This window comes from Lygodium microphyllum, chromosome 12 (assembly GCF_053477565.2).
Source record: "Lygodium microphyllum isolate KBCC chromosome 12, Lygodium_microphyllum_v1.1.10, whole genome shotgun sequence".
NCBI classification, from domain to species: domain Eukaryota; kingdom Viridiplantae; phylum Streptophyta; class Polypodiopsida; order Schizaeales; family Lygodiaceae; genus Lygodium; species Lygodium microphyllum.
Genome location: NC_141146.1, coordinates 39142344 through 39166454, shown reverse-complemented (window position 1 = coordinate 39166454; position 24111 = coordinate 39142344).

Genomic DNA, 24111 nt, shown 5'->3' with positions numbered 1-24111 from the left:
CTACTTGAAGATGATAAAAAATACTTCCTTTTTATTACGGAAAATTCAATTTAACTTTAAACTTGACTATTGATTTTTGAGTATGCACATGTACGCATGATATTTTTCATAGAATTAAGAATACACATTGAATCATTAAGCGAATTAAGTATGTTACAGTGAATGATCCATCTCATCTTCAATGAGATCAGCCCTTGCTAAACTATCTACTTCTAGGTCTATGTTACCAAGAGGTAATGAAACAAATAAGTCTATCCCACTATCAGATGTGTTGCTATATTGCTCAATAACTTCATCATCATCAACCACATTATTGTCCTCTTTTGCATGTCCTTGAACATCCTCGCGAGGTTCATCTTGTACTGTATCACGTATATCATCCATTATTGTACATCATCATTAATTTTTGGATTGTCATCTGCTATCTCTATGTCGGTAATATTACCATATATTGGTTTTGAACGATTAGATATAGGGATGACATATCACCATCGGTTATTGTTTACCATTGGATGATACACAACCTGTATTTGAAAAACAAAAGCAAGAAAATTAAATACTTATTATATTGTGTATATGTATCACATGTATACATATAAAAAAATTAGCTTTTACATATATACCTACTCGCATTGTTGAGGTAGTACTAATGTGTCATTCTTGTTTTGGTGAAATTTTGTAGTGTCAATGATTACAAAACCACTTGGATGACGTCTAATTGTGCAATGCTCATCATTTATTACCACTTCTTTAAACCACTTCACATCCAATATATATATAAAGAATCATCTGAAGTCAAGCTTTAGAATATCTTGGATCAAGCCACAATAACCTTCCATGGTACCATTGGCATCCTCGAAGTGAGCAAGGACACCACAATCTTGGGTATTTCTCTTTTCATCTATACGTTGAGTTCGAAGATGTTTACCCTCACACCAAATAGCATTGAATAATGTGCACTAGTAGTATAAGATTAAGATCAAACATGTCAGTTTATTATATAAAATATAACTAGAAACAAATTAATTGATAGTATGTCTCACCTTTGATAAACAACCTCGTGCATATTCCCACTCTTCTTGAGATATATTAATTTTCTCATCTTTTTCCATTCTCTCCATTTCCTCATGTAACCAATCTATATCAATATGACGTGGGAGCGCACTTAGATGATCTGGAAATGAGACATTACGTCCATATCTGGTGTAAAATGCTTATCTTTCGCTTTTTCTTCTTGCCCTTGCTTCATTATAGAGTGTCACCCATTTGCTCATTACATCACTATTGAGCACACAAAAACTATTTAACTTACGAAGTTTTTCTTTTGTTAGCACTTTACTCATTCCTTTTCCTTAAGGTATTATAGAGGTCATCCTCAAGTCTTCATCGTCTTTCCATAGTCGTGGTTGAGAGGGGTCCACTTCACCAATATATTCAAAGATATAAACAAGGGATGATTGCACTAACCAACCCTCAGCCATACTTCCCTCAGGCCATGCTTTTTGTCTCACAAAATCTTTCAAGGTTTTCATAAAGCGCTCAAGAAAAAACATCCACCTTGCATGAACTGCCCCACAAAGTGCAATCTCATCAATCAAATGTACGAGTAAATGTAATTGAGTAGTCAAAATGGACCGAGGAAAAATTTCCTCCACCAAACAAACCACCTCAATAGATAATACTCGAGCATCTTGCAATGTGTTTGGATCAATTTCCTTCGAGCTCATGTATTTGACAATTGTTTACTAAACCAAATCTCAAATTTCTTGGCTCTTCTTTGAAAAGGCCACAAATTATCTATATGTTGCCATGCCGCTGTGTCTGCAGGGATCCTTCATTTTCCATCACTTGAATGATGACTAGCATGCCATGACATGAGCTTTCCAATAGACTTACACTTGAACATAAGTTGAATACGTAGAACAATCGAAAAATGTCGCAAAACCTTACGAGGCACATCCATTGACTTCATCTCCACTTCGTATCTTGATTCGCCACAAACAGGACACTCTCGTGCGAACTCATGAATCCCGCGAAATAAGACACAATCATTGACACATACATGGATCTTGACATAATCGAGGCCTCCCAGAGATGTCAAGTAATGTCTTGCTTGCTCTCTCTTAGTTGGCAATTTATTTCCTTTTGGAAGTATTTGTGATAATAACCTATATATATTTTTAAAAGTGAGTTAAAAAACCACCAACATATATTTGTGTCTGATTTCAAAATAGAATAATTAATATTATGATTCATAAGCCAAACTAAATTGATACCTACTTCAATAACGCATTCAAACTGACATTACTCCATCCATAAATTGTTTGCAAGTTAAGTATCTCAAGGGACACACGAAGAATGGAGTACGTACAACCTTCATACAACGGAGTAGGTGACACTATGTATAGTGTGTCATTTGTCTTCGTAGAGTGACCTTCTTCCTGAACTGGTTGCAAAAATAGATTGTGTACCATGTTGTAAAAAATCTCATCCTCTACAACTTGATGGGGCATTTCATGAGGGCTACTATCATGGTCGTCAGTCTCCACTCTTCTTGAAGACTTTGCCTCCTTGCGTCGACGTTTTGCAGCCTCTCGACGCCCGGGAGGGAGCATTTGAGGATGTGGCACCACATCCTGCTCAACCACAAAAGGAAGTTTCATGTACGTTGATATATATCGAGTAACATAGACTAGAAATCTTAGTGTTAAAAAAAAACAATGAATACCAGTGATTTTTCTCAGTCCCATTCTCCATACATGTTGAGGTTTGACATTGCAACTCGACGTGCTCGAAAAATACACCCTCGACAACGATCACACATGCATTTAATTTTTTGTCGTAGCCATGCATCTTGATTTATGAAGACATAATGTTTCATCCTCACTTGAGGATGTGCTCGTTGACTCATCATCATGCACCGCACTAGGTGATGATGACGACATGATTAAACCTAATTCATGATAACATCAAATTTGTTATTCATATATTTACATAAAAACTTCAAGCTGGCATATTAATTATTCTAAGATCTCAATTTTAAATACACAAAACTTATCATAAATACATAAAAAATTATGATAAGAACTTACTATCAAAACTTATCTTAAAAACAAAAACTCATGATAAAAGCTAAATGCGCGTCTATACTTGCGTTTACCTACGCGTCTAAATCTGCATCTATTTGCGCGTCTAAATTCACGTCTATAAGTGCGTTTACGTAAACGTAGACGCGCATATACACGCGACAATAGACGCAAAAGTCAAAATTCAAAAGATACTTAAATCATTTCTTTTCAAACTGTGCCTTTCCTTTCTTGTGTTTTTTGTGTGTTCTGAAACTCAAGTTCAGCCGATATGCAGTCTACCTCTACTAGTCTCTTCATGCCTCACCTCCTCATGACTCACCTCTTCTTTCACTTCAAAGAGACAAGAGAGAAAAGAAGAAAGCCAAGGAGAAGAAGAAAGAGAGAACAAAAGAGAGGAGAACAAGAGGAAGAAGAAGCAAAGAGAGGAGACAACAAGCAGCAAGCATCAAGAGAGAGTAACTCACTAAGGAGAGGAAGAAGGAGAAGGAAGAAGTGCCACCACCCGTCCACATCAAAGACCCAAGGTGAGTCCCCTCTCTCTCTCTCTCTCTCTCTCTCTCTCTCTCTCTCTCTCTCTGTATATTAGGATCTATGATTGAACTTCTTATAGCACAAATAAATCATGGATGGCGGTTGTCGGATTGAAAGCATCTGACTGAGCACATTTGATAGCGCGTGTAGATTTCAGTATAGATGTAGACATAGACATGCAGCTATGTTTGTTGTCATCACGTCTGCAGTCGTATCTCCTAGAGCGTGTATTCTGCCTCTCAGACGCGAGAATACACACGCTCTACCCAGAAGCTTTGACTTCAGAGTCGCGTCTCGAGGCGCATGTATTCTGCATCTTAGATGCGAGAATACACGCACTCTGCCTAGAAGCTTTGACTTCAGAGTCGCATCTCCAGGCGCGTGTATTCTACATTCCAGATGTGAGAATACACGCGCTCTACCTAGAAGCTTTGACTTCAGAATCGCATCTGAGAGCCCGTCTATGCTAAATCTCAGACGCGGATATACACGTGCTCTAACTAGAGGGTTTGACCTCAGGGATGCGTCTGAGAGCATGCCTATCTTGCATCTCACACATGGTTATACACGCGCCAGTCAGCTCTGATAAAATTTAAATTTTTATTTCTGAAATTGTACGAATTTTCCATTTTTCCTGTGTTTTGTTTACAGATGTCACATCCTGGTTCATCTAGCAATGACCCAGACTTGAATCGCATGAATGATATATTGGGCTTGTTCGGCAAAGGGATCAATGCTTTTTTTGGAGGTTTTCCTAGTAAGAAAGACTTCATGGGAGAGATTACTAGACACCTTGGCCACTCTCCCACAGCAGACGAGGTGTTTAGCGTCATGTCTCGAACACCTCTAACGTCTTTGCCTAGCACTACTTTTCAAACACCAAATGTCCAAACTCCAATTGCAGGTACTCCACGTGCAACACCTGTACATGCATCGGCTAAAGCACAAGCGTCAGTCGATGCATTTGCATTTGCAGAAGCACGTGTATCCATTGAGGCAGAGGGCAGTCGACAGAGAGGGAGGAGGGAGAGTTGAGGGGGAGGACGAGGCTTGTGTGGGGGTTGCCAAGGAGATGGCGAGCGATCACCCTCACCAGAAGATCACGTAGAGGAGCCAGTACGCCAGTACTATAGAGTTACAGATGCTGATGGCATCTTCCATGATGATAAAGGAAGGCATGTAATGGCATACATGAGGAGCGTCGTGTATGCGACGTATAAAGATTGTTTCGTTTTACTTCAAGAATCAGAAAAGCAGCTTGTGGCAAGAGGTGTTGAGGATAATCCATAGGAGGTACTCAAATCCTGAGGGTCAGTGATTCTCGGATGATTGGGGACGCACAAAAGTGAGGGATTTGCTTCACCACAAAAGATCCCATCTCATGACACGTGCCAGGGAGTCACTGCGGAGACAGGAGGAGGGGCGTGGAGCCTATAGCCAACCACCTATGTGCCATCGCATATAGTGGAAGAAAGCCAAGAAGAAAGCAGCAGAGAAAGTGAAGAGTTGCCAGCACGCAAAGGGGCGACGCATCCAAATGGAAACCATGGGATAGTCGCATTACGGATCGGGCGGCAAAGTGTCGTGGGAGGCAGAGTTTGTAAGTATATTTTGATTTCTAGTTTTTTAAAATTTATATTTCTTTCAATTCTTTATATAATTTGTTCTAATACATTGTGTCTCATAATTATTTGTATATATCATAATTATTTTGCAGACTACTATCCTTGGTAGGATACCTACTCCTAGAGAGGTAGGTTACTATCGAGGCCATAATCGCGCAGCCACATGGCTTCACTTCTATGAGGAGGGTCTCATCACTGAGAAGCAATACAACCGGGTAATGAGGATTCGACAACCAGAGGAGGTATGTTTTTCTTACTTTCCTATTAAAATTATAGCTAATTATAACTTTTTCTTTGCAATTGTACGTAACCAACCTTGATCTTTTGTGTGTGTAGGTGAACCCCGATGTGGCGCATAGCGAGGAGAGGGATAGCGACGCTAGTAGCCATGGTGGTGCTAGCGAAGATGTTTCTTCTTCAGATTCATAGAGGAGCACCATACCTCCTCTATGGCCTTGTTTCCTTGTATATCTATTATCCATCTTTGAGCCTACTACTTGCGGCCACACTTTAGGTCACAAACACTTAAACTCCCCATGTAAATGTGTTTTATCTATAATGAATACATGGATTTTTGTTTTCAATTCTCGTGCCTTCAGATCCATTATGTTTTTCCCAAATGCACAATTTGTTGTATGGGATGGGGAAAAAAACCTGAGAGCATGTGGTTGCAAAGCAACCACATTTTTTTAAAAAATTTGAATTATATAGCGCGTATACTCTGCATTTTAGACACATGTTTTTTGCAAATTAGACGTGCAAATAGATGTGAAGAACAAAACTTTAAAAAAAAATAAAGAAATTAAATAAATAACAATTTTGATTTTCCTATGCGCTTGTATTCATGCGTGTATATGTGTGTCTACCGCACGTCTATTTTTGCGTGTAAATTTCCTCATACATGCGATTTTAGACACGAAATGGTAGACGTGCAAATAGACGGGTTGGTAGACATGCCCGTAAGATTTTCTCTCAATTCAAAAATCACATCTAAAAGTGCGTCTAAGAGGCCTTTTTGTTGTAGTGTAACAAGCCTAAGATTAGACTTCCTGGCTAGAAGTCACCAATGCGTAATCCTTTTTTTCTTTCTTTAATACATCTTAACATGTTCTCAACAAAAATGAAGTACAATAATCTTTCACATAAAATATTTGAGGTTCTTTGCAAATATGATAATTACCACATGACCAAGATCATTTCTATTTATCAATTTTAAAAACCCCATCTTTCGAAATTTTAGAGACTTTATTATAGGGTTTTAGCTCATCTCATTTGAGTGTAATTGAGTTTGACGTGTATATGAGTTCAAACTCTAGGTTGCACTACTCTAGCTTTGCAATAGATCGTCTATTCTCTAGCATTGTAATAGATGAGCTATTCATATCCCAAAATCTAAATGTTTTGCCAATGGGACATAACCCAATTTGTTTGATTGTGGATTGAGTTTGGCAAGTGCATGAATTCAAACCTTGGGTTGTGCTCTCTACAACGATAAAAATCTAGTCACGTCTATGAATTTAGAGGATTTTCGCAATACTTGTTGATCCAAGTGGTAAAGGAATGGTGTAATAAACCCAAGTTCAAAGGTTTTCTTCTCATAGGCTATAGTGAATGCATCTTGTAGAATGTCAAAAGAGAGTATGACTTCACCTTTTCACTAAGGTGGGCATTGTAATGGAATCCCATGTTGAGTTGTTAGTCAAGTCTAATATCCCGACTTTGATTTAAAATGTTCCCAACTTCTCGTAGAATTGACTTAAAGAACTCTAAAATCATGAAATAGAGAAGATCTTGAGCAAAAAGACCCAAAGATTGTAACTTGATATTTTCTCAGATTGACAACAAGGACTGTAGCTACCTGTCATAGAAGTTATCGTGTGAACGAGAGTTATGAGCCATATTAGTCATTAGTGTTAGTGTCTATGGTATGGATGGTCCAAAAATACTAGATTTTTGGACAAAACATTACAAGCATATAGGGGAATAGTGATGGGCAGTTGTGACGCATATTAGTGGCCTTGCTATTTGCAATGGAAATAGCGATGGTACTAAAACAAAAAAATGTATCCGAAATCTGAGCGTGGCATTTTGTCGCAAAGATGAAAGAGAGAGCAAAATAGATCGTGTGCTTGGGAGGGAGATGGAGAGAAAGAGAAAGAGAGAAGGAGAGCTTCTCACCTCCGTCGACCACCATCGATGTTCGTAAAGAAGAGGAGGAAGCGCACGAATGGCAAAGAGGAGCCATCGCGAAGAGGAGACAAAGAATCCATGCTCGGGCCTTTTTCGTGAGTACATTGCTCCCTCTTGGTTTGTTCTTGTTCTTTCTCCTTTTCTTTTGTCTGCTTTTGTTGAGCATGAGGTGCATTGAGGAAGAACGTGAGAAAGCGAGAGAGGGAGAAGAAGAAAGGAAATGGAAGAAAGAATGAGAGAGAGAGGGAATAAACATAAAACATAATAAAGAAAGAGAGAAAGAGAGGGAGGGAGGGAGGGAGAAAGGAGAATGAAAGACAAAACACGAGGGGATAGAGAAAAATAAAGAGAGGGTTTGTTCTTGTTCTTTAATTTCTTTTTTTTTCTTAATACAATGATTTGCATTGAGGGAGAAAGAGAGGAAATGGGATAAGAAATGGGAGAGGGAGAAGAAGAAAGGAAAATAAAGAGAGAAGAAGAGAGAGAGAGAATATACATGAAAGATAACAAAGAAATAGAGATATAGAGGTGGGGGAAAGAGAGAGGGAGAGGGAGAGGGAGAGGGAGAGAGGAGAATGAGTGAGAAAACATAAGAGAGTGGAGAGAAACAAAGAGAGGGGAAACAAAGAAAGAGAGAGAGAGAAAGAAAGATAGCAAATGAGAGAGAGAGAAGAAGAAAGGAAAAGGAAGAGAGAATGAGAGAGAGAGAATAAACATGAAAAGACAAAGAAAACATGAAAGAGAAAGGGGAGAGAACATAAAATGAAGAGCGCAAAGAAAGGTGCAAAGAAAAGGGGAGAAACAAAGAAAGGGAAAGAAAACCAAGACTTTAGTTGACATTAATTTTGTTGAGTTACAAGAGAAGAAATTCCTTCTCAAACAAATTAAGAAAGAAAAAGAGAATGAGAATGAAAACAAATTTTTTGTCATAACATAGACGAAATAGAAAATGATGAAGGTCGTGATGTTCAAGATTGCGAGGCGTGTCTTAATCAATGTGTCTCGTGTCCTTGCTCTCAATGTAATATGGCAATTAGACAAAAGCTGACAGGACCTAAAACGGGCCTGCCACTAGCTCTCTAGTACTAGCTAGACCTCTGAGACACACAAGACAATCAACACGGCCTAACGGCTAGGAGTGTCTAAGGGACATGCTATACTAAGCTCTAATATCGATCTTGCGTTTGTAATAGGACACAATCCAACGTTTGCCCTCTCCTACTCCTCAAAGGGAGATCCCATAACATATAGGTATAATATCTCATATCACATACACACGACACAACCTCTCGACTGAAACACCGTAGTCTCACTGCACCTCTCCTACATCTCGGGGATTGGCCCCAAGATGCGTTGCTTCAACATAAAGAATAAACTCCACTCTTTATTTTATCAAACGATCCAGGAGTTGATATTTCCTCACTGAACTTATCCCAAGAAACTGCACATCGATCTTACAGTCTAGGAATCCTTACACACTCCACGTTGATCAATGTTCGGCATACTGGTGCTATGCAACTCGGATTTTATACCATGTGGCATGCAAAATGCAAAAGTGGTTGCCTATTGTGCACAAACATTTTGTTTTAAAACAAATTAGCAAAGTGGAGTGTCAAAATCAGCCCTTTAATGATTTTCAATCTATTCGTAGTTGCTACATTGCTAGAGACTAGCACCGTGTCACCTCGTGCTACAAGTCTCTTAAAACTTAAATTTGTATCGTCCTATATGACATGCATAGCCAAAAGATTATACTTTACTTCATTTTCAGCACTAAAATGCTTCCACAAGCCCTCTTTGTCATTTTCAATCTATAAAGTAATAAAAATGCACTAAAATATACATACAAGGGTGAGATGAGGCTATACCTCATGCCTCAACCTTGCCAAACATGCACACACATTATCTATATTTTTTCATAAATTTTAAAGTGTGAAAATCTAAATTTTTTCCTTTTTTTCTATTTTTTATATTTATTTATCAAGAAAATAGAGAATTTACTGTTGTTCTAGTTGTTTTAAATTATGACAACTAAGAATCACTCATTTCTCACATTTCATCACTCATGTATCATTTTTATCAAACCTAAAACGACAAAAACCCCCATTTTCTTTGTAAAATGCGCATTTTTCGGGTTTTAGAAAATTATTTTCAGCATTATGGCATTGTGTATTCTAATTTTTCTAACGTAGAATCATCAAACATACAAAAAAAAATATTTCAACCAATTTTCATCCAATATGAACATCATTTGGCCAATCAAACCTAAAAAAGAAGTATGTTGTCCTTTATAAAATAGAGTTACCGAGTTTTTGTATGGTTGCGGGTTTCTAAAACCGGATTCGAGACAAAAAAAGTAGTCCACCATTAATGCTTAGTCCACCTTGAATCATCCATCACCGGACCCAAGTTGACTCGGAAGTGATCCGGTGTACCACATTGGACAAGCATTTACCACTTGGGTTTCATCTCCCTTCACACATAGGAATTGCCCCTTGTAGGAGAGAGAGGGAGGAGAGAGAAATACTAGATTCATAGGGGACCATCCGGGCAGCCATTGGAGAAGCGAAGGGTAGTGATATGGAGCGTAGATCTTCTATATCTTGCTGGTATGATTAGCATCTTGGTCGTCATTCAAACGGATAACTTGTCCCAACTTTCCAGTAACTCCTCTTATAGGAAGAATCATGGATTTATGATCATTCAACTCTTCTCCAATTGAACCATTACATATGTCAATGAAATGATCCAAACCAGACAGAGCTTCAAGCCTAGACCCATCACATAGATGCATCTCAAGGCAGTCCCTATTGTCAGATGTAGCATTATGGCCATTGATCTCATCCACTTGGGAAATCATCAAGGAATATCCACATGGAATTCCTAGCCTTTTATTTGGCACACCAACTACACATTCAAAAATTTTGGGTCTCCAAACCCATCCCATATTCCTTGTTATATTCTTATATTGCCTCATTTTGTTGCATTGGTCTAATTGACTCAAAGCAGACTTATTGCTATAGCCAAATAGTCTCACATCCTTAGGGCTTCTACTCAACATAGGTGGACCTTGGGCACTGTACATCTGCTTCATATGAGATGTCTTCCCTTTTCTTTGTCCACTCTACAAGCTGCTTAGCAATAGTAACCGTGCTTTACTAAAAGGAATAGCATCTATTCGAAAACATGATTCATCCATAAATTGAAAAGGCTTCTCAAGAGCCTTACTAGTAGAGTAGAACTAGGACCACTCAAAGCATTCTTATCCATACTCATATGCCCGATGGTCCTATCAATGTCACCATTGCAATTATCTCTCGTGGAACTCTTGCAAACGTTGATGGGACTTGCTAGGCACGGAATCTTTTTATCCCCAAGAGGCATCTTATCACTGCTCATAGGATTTACACTTTCTACTTGGAGATTTTGACCACTAAGATCTCCCACTAAGGTTTTCTTAGTATTAGCTAAAGGATTTTCTCTTTGCAAAATTGGCTGGATATTTGGATGCACTTGCAATGAGCGGGGAAAACTCCAAATTTTTTCCCAACATCTTCGAATATACTGCTCATAGTCAATTGCATGACTCTTGGCCTCATTTAATGGCTTAGGATCTCACATCCTCACTTGGATTTGTGTATTAATCTCTAAGCCACTCATAAACAGCTCACATAGCACATCCTTAGGCAACATAGTAGCTCTTCTTGGCCAAAGTCTCAGGATATCATCAAATGCTCCAATGTATTCTTTAGCAGAAGGGTAAGACTCTTGTCTTATCTGCATAAGCTAACCCTAAGACCTAGATCATAGGCACCTTCTTTTCATATTCATCTAAAAAATTATTGTGCAGCTTGAATGATTTAATTGACCCTGTTAGGAGGCTCCAATACCATTTTCTAGCATCTCCCTTTAGGGTACTTGAGAATATGAGCATCCGATATATATCATCATACTTGCTTGCAAGGCAAGTTAGTCCGTATTCCTTTAAGTGCAACATCGGGTCCTCATTTACTAGCCCATGAAAACATTGGGAGATCCCTATAAGGAGGAGGGCATTTAGTCCTCTACTTTAAGATTAGCACTGGATCATTGAAATCTTCATAATCATGACCTAACTCCAGTGTCTTAGGGTCTCCAACCTCTTCTACTTCCACCTTTACTAGTGTAGGGAGGTTAATATTATTCTTTCCATCCCTTTCTACCAACTCACAGAGTGGTCTAGGGAGTCCTATGCTATTCAATAAGGAGTATACTTCATCACCTAGTGATGGTGTTTTAAAAATTCTATCCTTATTTGCTACAGTTTCCCTAGAATAGGAGGTAGGTCTTGATAGAACCTTCCTCTCTGATAAGGATTTTCCACATATGTAGATATTGTCTAATGCTTTATGAATCTACAAAAATGCACTTTGGAACCCAAGTGCATCAAGCCCTAGCATCGAAGGTATCTCCTGCTCATAGGCATATATTACTTTGACTAGTGGCATCCTGGTCTTTCCCTCTGAAAACTTATCACCACTGAGGATCGTAGATGCATGTGCCTTCCTAGCCTCAATTCTATTTTCTAATCCTCCCTCTAACTCCCATGGATTATTTCTCATGATTACTCCATGGGTATTTCCCCATAGTGACCCAAACTCCATCATGGTGTCACTTTTAGGAAAAAGGGTAAAGTAATTGGCCAAATTTCTAGCCAAAGATCCCACTAAACCATTTGAATTTGACAGAGTATCTTTAGGGTTACGGGAGTTTCTTGGTTTCATTGTCATGCTCACGGCTGAAACTTTAATGAGCCTATTTTAGCATCCACCGCTTCAAGGCAACTATCAACTATAGAATATAGCATGTCCCTTATAAGACCAAGATTCGGAAATTGCCACTTATAGGTGGCTCACGGCATACACACCACCTGTTAGGACCTAAAACGGGCCCACCAGTAGCTCTCTAGCACTATCTAGACCTCTTAGATACACGAGACACCCTACATGATCTCACGGTCAAGAGCGTCTAAGGGACATGCTATACTAAGCTCTAATATGGATCTTGCGTTTGTAATAGGACACTGTCCAACATTTGCCCTCCCCTACTCCTCAGAGGGATACCCCATAACATATAGGTATAATACCTCGCATCATATACACAGGATGCAACCTCTCAGCTGAAACACCATGGCCTCACTGCAACTCTTCTACATCTCGAGGATTGGCCCCAAGATGTGCTGCTTCGATATAAAGAACAAACGTATAAGCTCCACCATTTGATTTACCGAACGATCCAAGAGTTTATATTTCCTCACTGAACTAACCCCAAGGAATCGCTCATCTATCCTACAGCCTAGGAATCCTCACATGCTCCATGTTGGTCAATGTTCGCCATACAGGTACTATGCATACAGGATTTTATACTATGTGGCATGCAAAATGAAAAAGTAGATGCCTATTGTGCACAAACATTTTATTTTAAAACAAATTAGCAAAGTGGAGTGTCAAAATCAGCCCTTCACTGATTTTTGATCTACTCTTTGCTGCGTTGCTAGAGACTAGCACCAAGTCACCTCATGCTACTAATCTCTTAAAACTTAAATTTTTATCGTCTTATATGACGTGCACCACCAAAAGATCAGACTTACCTTCATTTTCAATACTAAAATGCTTCCACAACCCCTCTTTTCCCTCCTAGCATTTATGTATTGCATCATTGCATAGGTGTAGGATTTTATTTTTTTGTCATTTTCAATGTATAAGGCAATAAAAATGTAGTAAAACATACACACAAGGGTGAACAAAGGCTATACCTCATGTCTCAAACTTGCCAAACATGCACACGTATTATTCATATATTTTCTTACTTTTTAAAGCACGAAAACTTATTTTTTCCCTTTTTTGCTGTTTTTTTGGTTTTTTCTGATTATGACAATTGAGAATTGTTCATTTCCACATTTCATCCCTTGTGTATCATTTTTATCAAACCTGAAATGACCAAAAATCCCATTTTCTTTGTAAAATGCATATTTTTTGGGTTTTAAAATTTTATTTTTGGCATTATCACATTCATCCAATATGAACATCATTTGGCCAACCAAACCTAAAAAATAAGCATTTTTTATGGTTGCAAGTTTCTAAAATTGGATTCGGGATAACAAAATAGTCCACCATTAATGCTTAGCCCATCTCCAATCATCCATCTCTAGCCCCAAGTCAACTTAGAAGTGATTTGGTACCACGCACAAGCATTCACCACTCGGGCTTCATCTCCCTATACGTGCAGGAAGTGCCCCTTGTGCAGGAGAGAGAGGGAGGAGAGAGAAAGACTAGATTCACAGCGGTGTCGCATGGAATTCGTGCAAAGGGTTCATGAAGTCGCTCGCTGCAGGGACGCTTTGTGATATGGAAGCAAAGGATTATGGTAAGTATTATATTTGAAGAATACTCAACTCAAGGAATTCATGGAGCAAAAAGAATGCTTGGGTTTCATATTTGATCGATTACATATATTGGCATAAAAGAGAAGTGGGAAATCAAGGCTTTCAATCTTCACAATACATGTATCCATACATTGAATTCTTGATTTGATGCACACAAAGGATAGATTAGAAAAATTACAATGATTCACTTCATAAGAGTTCTTCAAAGTTTTGTCACAAGAGAGCATATTATGCCATAGATATGCATGAGAAGAGAAGCGAATTGAAAGTGTATTTGTCAATGTTCATAGAATAGAACAAGCTTTTCACATGCTACTCCTCACAGCTTGAAAACACATGATCCAGACATGCAAAAGGATCGACCCTTGAAAAGTAGATTGTTTATTCTCTTTGTGGTGGCTTCAACTATTTCAGTATCTTGCTTGGTTCCCACTTCATGAACTAGGAGTGAATAGTCAATCTCCTTATGCAAAGATTCTATCATAGGACTTCCATTTAAGAATGCTCCACCTCCTTTTATAGGAGTAAAAATCTCATCAAGCAAGAACCTTCGAGGTGAGAGGTGTAGGAGTTAATTCTTCTGAAAGGCCTTTGGTGACGTCTTCTTTATTCCCTTTAGTTTGCAACTTTCAAAAATGTTACATGAAGATTGGTTCAAAAGTATTACTTCGAGATGTAGGGAGTAGCAAGTTAGTTAGGTGACGTCGATATATTCATATTTGATGGTGGACTGAATCAACAGAAAAATTGATGCTAGATGTAACAAGTTCAGTAGAGAAGTGGAATCTCCAAGACACTTCCTCTCCAGCCGTCAACCTTTGAAGTTTAAGTAGACTTTTGGCTCTCTTGCTTCAACATCAGCTTTCATGTTGTTGGTCCTCCTTCAGCCTTCAACGTCTTCGTCTTTTCTCCCTTCAATTCATTGTATATAAGTTCCACGATAAAAGCATAAAAATATTAAAACATTCCGTGAAGGGTACCAATTCAAAAAGACTTCGGAAAGAGTTATGGGAGTCACACAACACTCGAATTTGAAGTAACAATGTCATCAACTTCAATTCTCCTTCGTCGTCATCACGGGCCATCCTTGCTTTTCCTTATTCGTTCCTCCTTATCTTTTTTCACGCTTCCCCCCACAACGTACGCCTTCCACCCTCCTAAATAATCAACGCCATCGTTCTTTTCTGCAGCTTACAAAATCTTCAGAAAAGCTTCCACCAAATTATCATTTGGCACCAATCAAAAAGCAATCATAAATTTATCCTTGTTATACGTCAGAGATTACATTCTTTTTCATCGATGTAGGCCGCCTTTTGATATATGGGACTTCGTCCTTTAACAAGTTAGCAAAACATCATAAGTATAAGAACCATTAAAGTTTTCAAAAATAATAATTTCTTATCTTCTTTTCAACCCAATAACAAATTATCAGATTATTGTCAATCCCTAAGCCGCAATACCCTTTTCTATTAGCTAATTTCTTTGTATATAGTATCATATTTTGATTGCATGATGCTGGATGTGAAAGCGTAGAAGTTCACATATAGTCCCCAATATCTCTGAGCTAACATTGTTTGGCCTTTCCACTTATCCATGTTGAGCCCCACTCTTTTTTTGTCGTTGGAATTTCCCTTGAAATGGAATGCTAGAAACCAATGACATCCATGAACTTATCCATGTTTTTACCATTCAAAACATCAAGAAAAGGCTTTCATACATCATCATAAAAAGCCACCTTGACATGCTCCTCCATTTGTATAGTTAGCTTAGAGTTGATTTGAAACATTCACATAATCTTTTCTTGTGTTCGCACTCTTCTTTAATCGTGAAAGGAATAGAAGATCATTGGATAAATGACAAATCTGTTGTTGGTCAAAATAAATTTGACCCTCAATATTATGTCTAGTCAAATCAGAAACTGAATGAGTAGTATCATTGTTTGGCATAGTCAAGATGGGAATTTGTATAATGGATCATTCTCTTCCTTGGATTCTTCCTACATACTCATAAATTGTGGCCAAGTCAGTATACATATAACCAATTCAATGATCATGATCATTATACCCATACAATGCTTGCAATGCTTCTTCTTTGCAGCATATCAAACTCTTCATATGCTTCTTGTAGGCTTGAACATTTGACATGAATGACTCTTCTAAGTTTTCAAAAATGGATTTCTTCATATGAATTTGTTTCTCCATGCAATGTGCCCTATCAAAGATCATGCTTTGGAAAAGAACTTCATGCCCATTCTCTCATGCAGTTTGCAATTTTGAGCCCATGATTTGCAATCAATCAAGCAATGATCCACAAAAAAAAAAAACAATGCATTGAAGAATTTTTGTCTAGCCTAACTACATGTGCTCGTGTATCATTCAAACACAAAATATACACACAACGGAAATCAAACTCATAATGGCATTGACCTAAGAGTTCAAAATCTTGGCAAAAAATTTTGCCCTCAGGTTTGTAGTGGTAGACGCTCAGCATCACGACAACATTTCCAATAAGATGTTTATACTGATCTTTCCTAAAATCATTTCGCAAAAAGATGGATGACTAAGTACAAATCGTCTACTGAGATAATATTTCGGTGAACACAGATTGTCAGACTGAGGCATTGTTCTTGATAGTGCTAGACATCCCCAAGGTTAACGTGAATAAAACCTACTCCAATGGATTTTTCTTTTTTTGTTTCAATTTGAGTGAGTTTAGACCAATCATGATACGAAAGGTCTTGTCATAGGGAGCTCTAGTTGGCCAGGAGGAGGTGAGAATACCAGAGGGCTCTGGTCATAAACTCCTCAAACTCTTACAAACTGCTAACTACCCTTCGATTTCTAGACTATGCTAGAAGTTCCAATACTAGTTGAGGAACGGAACTTGGAGAGAATAATACCTTCAAACAATTTTTTTTTTGTAAAATGTCATTTTTCTGAAAGGAACTATTGAGAAGGAGCTGCTTTACTCTGTTTTGGTGTTGTGAATTAAGGGCATGTAATGAATTTGTATAAGGAGATAATACAAAGAAGCTGTTTTTAGATGTTAAACCTAAAGTGATAGGTTATTAGATAACTAAAACTACTCTCTCGAGGGAAGTGGGAGGATGGACCCCCGATGCAGATCTAGACCTATGGGCTAGGTCGTCTGGGTAAGCCAAGAGCTTTCCTAAGAAGGAATAAAAATCACACTTAATGGACCATTAGAAACACAAAAAGTATGATTCACATCACTTTATAATTCGCTAATACTAATTAGCTTCTAGTAATAGATTTAACAAAAAAAACTCAGGTCAATCATTGTGGGAGCAGCCGAAACTTCCACTACAGGGTAGGCTCAAGTGAGCCCAGTTAGCAAACTCCGAGGGTTTTAACAAAATCCCAGATGATGCTTCCTAGGATATTTCTTAATGGGCTAATAAGGACATACTGCCAAGAAAAGTTCAGGCGGCACGTTACAACAAGGGTTTGGGTGCCCTTTGGTTATAGGTCTTTATGTAAGCCTTGATATTCCAACAGTACAAAATTCTTAATTTGTATCTAAAATTTAGATTTTTTTTCTAAATTTCTTAATAATAACATCAATTGGGCTACAAACAAAAAAGGAAACGCACATGTGTATACATATAGACACAGAGCATGATATTTGCCAAAATTGGAATGGATGTAATATGTGAATGTTATCTTAAAACCACTGAATATGTTATTGTTTTATCCTTTTTCAAAAATATCCAACTAACATATTTTTTACTTGAATTAAATAGTGGACAAGATTCACATCTGTGCAAAATATTTATTTAGTCCTCCATCAGGTTCTTCAATATTCATGTTGTCTAACCAATTTCTTGAATCAACTTTTAAATATGCGCTTAAACAAAAAGTTATCATGACAAGAAAATACTATAGTGGCTACAAAAGGTATGCACTTCAATGTGTACATTGATATGTATGCTTAATGAGGTCTCTAAGATCACATTTATATGCACTTACATACACTACTATAAATAAAAACTCGATGATAAGACATACACATAAATGCATGCATACTTCATTTCCTGTTTTCAATGGTCTTATGTAAAGAAAATAGAGAGAGAGAACATTACAACACAATAGAAGGAAAAACTTTATAAGAAAAATAGAGGCAATAGAGATGTCTTTATCTTGAAGTGATGGAATGACAAGAGGGAAGGTTCTCCTTCACATCAAGAGCAAGGTATTTTCTTCATTCTCTTTTTCTTCTTTATTGTATGAATTGTTTACTTCTGATGTTTTCTTCCTTAACAAATGTTAATGTTTTCTCTTCTTTCTCTCTCTTGAAGAGAGATAAGGGGAAGAAGCTTGTTTAATTTCATTTTTAGTGGAGGTTAAGTGATGGCTAGGGGACGAAGGGGGGGGGGGGGGGGAGGAGTGTTGAGAGTAGCAGATGATGCTTAACATCAATGCCCAAAGAAGGCTTGCCCATAAGCGGCATTGTATGAGAGAGAGACAATGATGTATGCTCTATTAAGGAAGAGAAGTCTAAAATCCCATAAGCATAGAGAGGAAAAGTGCTACTATCCAAAAAGCTATAAAGGCATGTACTTGACACTCATTTCAATGTAATGGTACTATCAATTGAGTCACTCAAAATTGTGTTTATGAGTCCAAGCTAATCTATCTTGGAACCTAATTCACTTGAGTTACAATTCCTCATTCTCATAATGTATCGTGTGTTTGACTTGCATCCACCATAGCCGATCTAGTTCTAGGTCTGTGTTTTTCAACATGGTATCAGAGCAATGGCTAAGCTAGATAGTTAGTGGCCGCATCTTACTTCTTCCCTGCATACTTTAAATCCTTCCTATTTTGATTTTTCTCCTTGTACATGCCATCAAAATCCTATTTCCATCTCAATTTCTTTTCCACACAATCATTGTCTTGCACAAGGTGAAGGAGCTCAAGGAAGGAGGTACTGCTCAAGGTGCTACTCAAGAAACTTGGTTCGAGGTTCACATTGGAGGTGCTAAGTAAGGGGGCAGCTTATTGACAAGATAAGGGCTTGCTTATGAAAGAAGTTGGGGGATAGCTTAGTCCAGTAAGCATAGGAAAAAGACAAGAAGGAGGTGAAGGCCATCTCAAAGGTCAGAGGAAAAGATTGATAAGATCAATCACTTCTCAAAGAGGATAGACTGGAAAATGAGAACCATGGAGACATAGTTGTTGCTTTGAGGTCTTCTGATCATAATGATCGCTCAAATCTTAGAGACTCTAAGGTGCTTAAAAGGCGTGCTAAGAACTGGGAAGCTGCTCGTAAAAGCCATTTGAGTCAAGCCTATGTCCAACAACTAGAATCAAGCCGAGTGAAGCTAAATCAAATTAGACAAGAGCTTAGCTAAATTAGATTGAACAAGTTCTTGATCGGGCTAGGCAACAGGGAGTTATGTTGGTGGATTTGCATTTGGAGATGCGGGTAGATCCATGAATTCAGGGCTACTGCATTCAATATGGATTATGTGAGGTGGGTAGAAAAGCAAAAATCTGGACTCTGACAGCTCGTGCCCTCTCCGACCAAGCTAATAGATACTTGTATGCCTTGAATGATGAAGATTCTGGTGTGTTAGCATCTATGCAATACTCCATTTTTGCAAAGAGTGGGCCTATGCCTAGACGAAGGTGTTTTTTTATTCGATCGAGACTGAGGGAGGTTCTGGTACTTGCGATGGTTCTGAGTGTGCCCCTACAAAACCACAACCTACACCAGGAACAGCACCACGCTTGCATCTCGCCATATTTGTCACCTGCTGCTAGATATTATCCTTGTTTCCTTTCTTTCCTAAAGTCTAAACTTTAGGTTGAAAAAAAAACAAAAAAACAAAAAACCTTAGGATTAAATCTCTCCTTTCACACTCAAAGCTGGTTTTCTTAATGTGTGTTCACACTTCAAAGCATTGATCAATCGGTTAAGTTCTCTAATTGTGATTCATACTGCTTGTGTTGGACTATTAAACACATGTAGCACATTGAAACTAGATACCATTCACACTTACCATCAAGTGTCCTTTGACACTAGCATTGTGTAGTTTTTCAATATTTGTAAAGTGCCTTGTAAGATCTTCCCACATTTGACATGATTTGTTTTCACCGTACACGTGTGTCTAGCTTCAAAAGAAAATCCAATGCCAGGTCAACCCCCTTTATTGATTCTCTATCCATTGAGCCAAATAAAATCCAAAAATTCATGTATTGTGAAATTTATCTCATATATCAGAGTTTGTCAAACCAAGCCCATGTACCCATTAGTGTGTTCACTTGTAAAAGCGTGAAGCAAAAAAACCTTGTCAAGAAGACTGAAGTAAAATGTGAAGTACCATGCACCAACAAAAGGGATAAGAAGCACAATGAAGAAAAAGAGCATGAAGACAAAGTAGAAGTTCAAAGAGTGCGAAAAGAAGCACAAAGAATATACTTTCCATTATTGACAACAAAGAAATTTTCCGATATTGGATCTTTATTTCCCGTAGTGGATCTTGCTTCCCATAGTGGATGTAAAAACCCTATCAAGATGTAAAGTTTCAAGTCTTAACCTGACTAGGCTTCCAAAGAGCTAGTCTCTTGGTCCATGTTTGCATGCAGGGGGGGGAAAAGCCAGCAAGGGTAGGAACTCATCATTTGAGGGGGGGTGTTGAGAATAGCAAATGATGCTTAACATCAATTCCCAAAAGAGGCACACCCATAAGTTGCTTTGTATGAGAGAGAGACAATGATGTCTCCTCTAGGAAGAGATGTCTAAAATCCCATAAGCACGGAGAGGAAAAGTGGTACTATCCAAAAATCGATAAATGCATGTACTTGACACTCAGTTCAATGTAATGGTACTATCAATTGAGTCACTCAACATTGTGTTTATGAGTCCAAGATAATCTATCTTGGAACCTAATTCACTTGAGTTAAAATTCCTCATTTTGATAATGTATCATGTGTTTGACTTGCATCCACCACCATAACCGATTCTAGGTCCATGTTTTTCAACAAGGAGGAGGTAGGTGTACTTCCCTTCACACAAGGATTGAGAAAAAATTTCCTCCTGTTATTTTCCTTTAACTTATACTTCTCTAATAGTAGTGAATGTGATAACGTGATTCTGAATTTTTGATTATGCTATAATAATATATTATTAACACTGAGGATTTAGGTTAGTAACATTTTGTTTTTCTTTAATCGATTAAAACCCCCATATCTAGGTAATCCTATCAAACTTTATGCATTTCTTAGTGGTCATGCTAGGATGTTGCCATTTCATAATGATCCCATTGTGAAATTGTACTGCATCCCCTCACAAAAAATCTATGAGGATGGATGTAGGACAATGGAGTAGCAAGAATAAAGTTAGTGTTACTTCTACATATTTTGATTTTACTAGCAAACTTGATGTACAAATGGTATTGCTTGATTTTTCTTTCTTCAATGAGGTTGAATAAGAAAATGAGCAAAAACGACTCAAGCATTGTGAGCCTAGAGAGGTGTATTGGAAAATTGTAGAGGAACATAAAAACATGGTCATTGATGGTTGACGTTTCTTCATTGGAGGCCAACTATCAATAGGTGCTTATATGGAAACAAAAGTGAAGTTGATGGGATTTTATCCATTTTGTGACCTCAACATTAATCAAAGTGAATGTAAGGGCTAACATGCCTTTAGTGTTATTAATGTAAGAGGAAGGACAAATTAAATCCAAGTGATTATATGTTCTATGAGCATGTGGTATGAAGAGGTAAGACAAAATATGATGATTATTTGGTGGAGGAAAAGGAGAGAAAATAATGCTTTTAAAAGCATGTCAACATAAGTTTTTAGCCACCTTTTGACCTGCATAGAGGAGGGAAAAAAAAGTAAAAAGCATGGAGTAAGAGGGTACGCGTACGGATGGGTTGAAGGGGGAGATTTATTATTATTCCAAGGAGAGGAAGAAAAAGAATTGATAAGGAGGGATCAAATGCTAGAGATGGTTGATATTGTATGAGGAAAGAGTGAGAGACATCTATCTTCATAAAGAAAGAGAGTATGCTAAATCTTTTGGAAGTAGAGTTGTTAATATCATTTAGGAGTCTTTTGGAAACATATAGTCATTTAGTAGTTATTGATTGAAAGGAGGGAAGCTTGATTGTCATGTTGAGATGGCAAGATTAACATGTGCAGAAATTGATGATAGACCACCTCACTAGATGGATCCGTACATCTAAACTTAGCATGTCAGTGATCATTATGATCCTCACATGGCCATTGAATTATCACTTATTATATTTATTTTTTTGCACCTACCTCCAACAAGTATAATTATAGTACCAAATAATTAGTATAATCAATTTTGCATTGTTTGACTTAATAGACCACTTTGCTTTCTATTGAATCTTATCTATACTTTGTGTACATTGTATGGTGTGTGAAAAAAGAAGAAGAAATCAGAAAGAAAATGCTTTGGCCTCCATCTCTCTCCTTGTGTTCTTGAGTAAGGTTCCTCTTGTGTATATGATATGTGTTTGGCACAATTTCTCAAGTAAGTCTCCCCATCACACGATTTGTGATATGCAATTAGAGTGCAGCCACTAAGAGAGACTAGTTTTGAGGATTGAAGTAAAGGAGACACAAGGATAAGAGAAAGAAAGCAATGGGTTAGAAGCTCTCCCATTCTTTCACTTTTTCTCTAGATAGTGCATGTGGAGGCACAGAGAGCAAGATCAAGCAAAAATCTCAAATTGCTGTGAGATTTGATGTGTAAGAAAAGTATTGTGTATTCTATGGATAAGCCTTTTGATGGGTTTGATGTGTAAGAAAAGTATTACGTATTCTATAGATAAGCAGGATGAAGCAAAAATCTTAAATTGTTGTGAGATTTGATGTGTAAGAAAAGTATTGTGTATTCTATAGATAAACCTTTTATGGGTTTTTACTATTTTCTTGGCTATCTGAGGCCATTTTGAGTCGTGTTTTAGACCTATAAAGTTACACAAAGTAGTTTTAAGATATTCTGCAATTTTGGATGTGCTAATTGAAAGTTGATGCATAGGTTACAGATTTACAATCTCTAAGTTCTAAGGTATTTCCCTTATTCTTGCATGATGCTAGACAAAGAGTTTGCTATCAAATGTATTACATGTGCTACCAATCACAAATAATTAAGTGTCTACTAGCTAGATGGTATAGCAATGGTTGAAGTTTGATTTAATTATAAATATTATTTTGTAAAAGACTTTAATGATAAGTGCAAGTTGGTCGCAAAAGGAAGTAGATTTGGTTGCATGTTCACTTTAAGTGTTGAAATTCTTATTATGAACGTTGCTATATATGCTAAAGAAAAAGGAACAGTTGCAAACATTGAAATATGGCACAAACATATTGGACATGCAAACGTGTAAAGGCTGAAATTAATACAATCCAAAGGTTTTGTTACAAGGTTTCCAGATTTAAGAGTTGTAAAATTTCATAAAGTATATGAATCTATTAGTTTGATAAGCATGCAAGACAACCTTTTGTGCATGATAGAGATGTGAAAAAATATACTTGATGTTGTGCATACAAATATTTAGAGACCTACACAAAAAATATTTCTTATTGACAATAAATATTTGGTCATGTTTATTGATGATTATTAAAAAAAGTTGTGGTTATATTTCATGAAGGAAAAGAGTAATGTATTTGAGCACCTCAAAACTTTCAAGGCTCGTGTTGAAATAGAAATATACTTAAAAGTTAAGTACTTGAGGTCAAATGGAGGGGGAGAGTACCTCTCTAATGAGTTCATTGACTTTTTGAGGTCTCATACGATAAAGACACAAATTTGTTGCTGCATGTGTACCCCATAACAAAATGGAATTGCAGAAAAGAAAAATACACATATTGTAGAAGTTGCATAAGCATTGATGGTGCCAAAAAGAATATCTCAAAATATATCTAGTCTTAAGCTATTTATATTGTTTTCTATATTATGAATAAATCTCTCACAATTACAATTCATTGAATGACCCCCAAAGAATGATTTATAAGAAATAATCTTGATGTATCACACTTGAAAATGTTTGGCTTTATTGCATATATTCGTGTACCAAATGAGCCACAAAAAAAGCTTGATTCAAAGGACAAAAAATATATTTTTATTTGATACTCTTTAGCACAGAAATGATATCATTGTTATAACTTTGTCACAAGTGAGTTCAAAGTAAGCAAGGTTGTTTTTTCATAAAAGATGAGCAGTTTAGTATGCATTGGATGATGATCA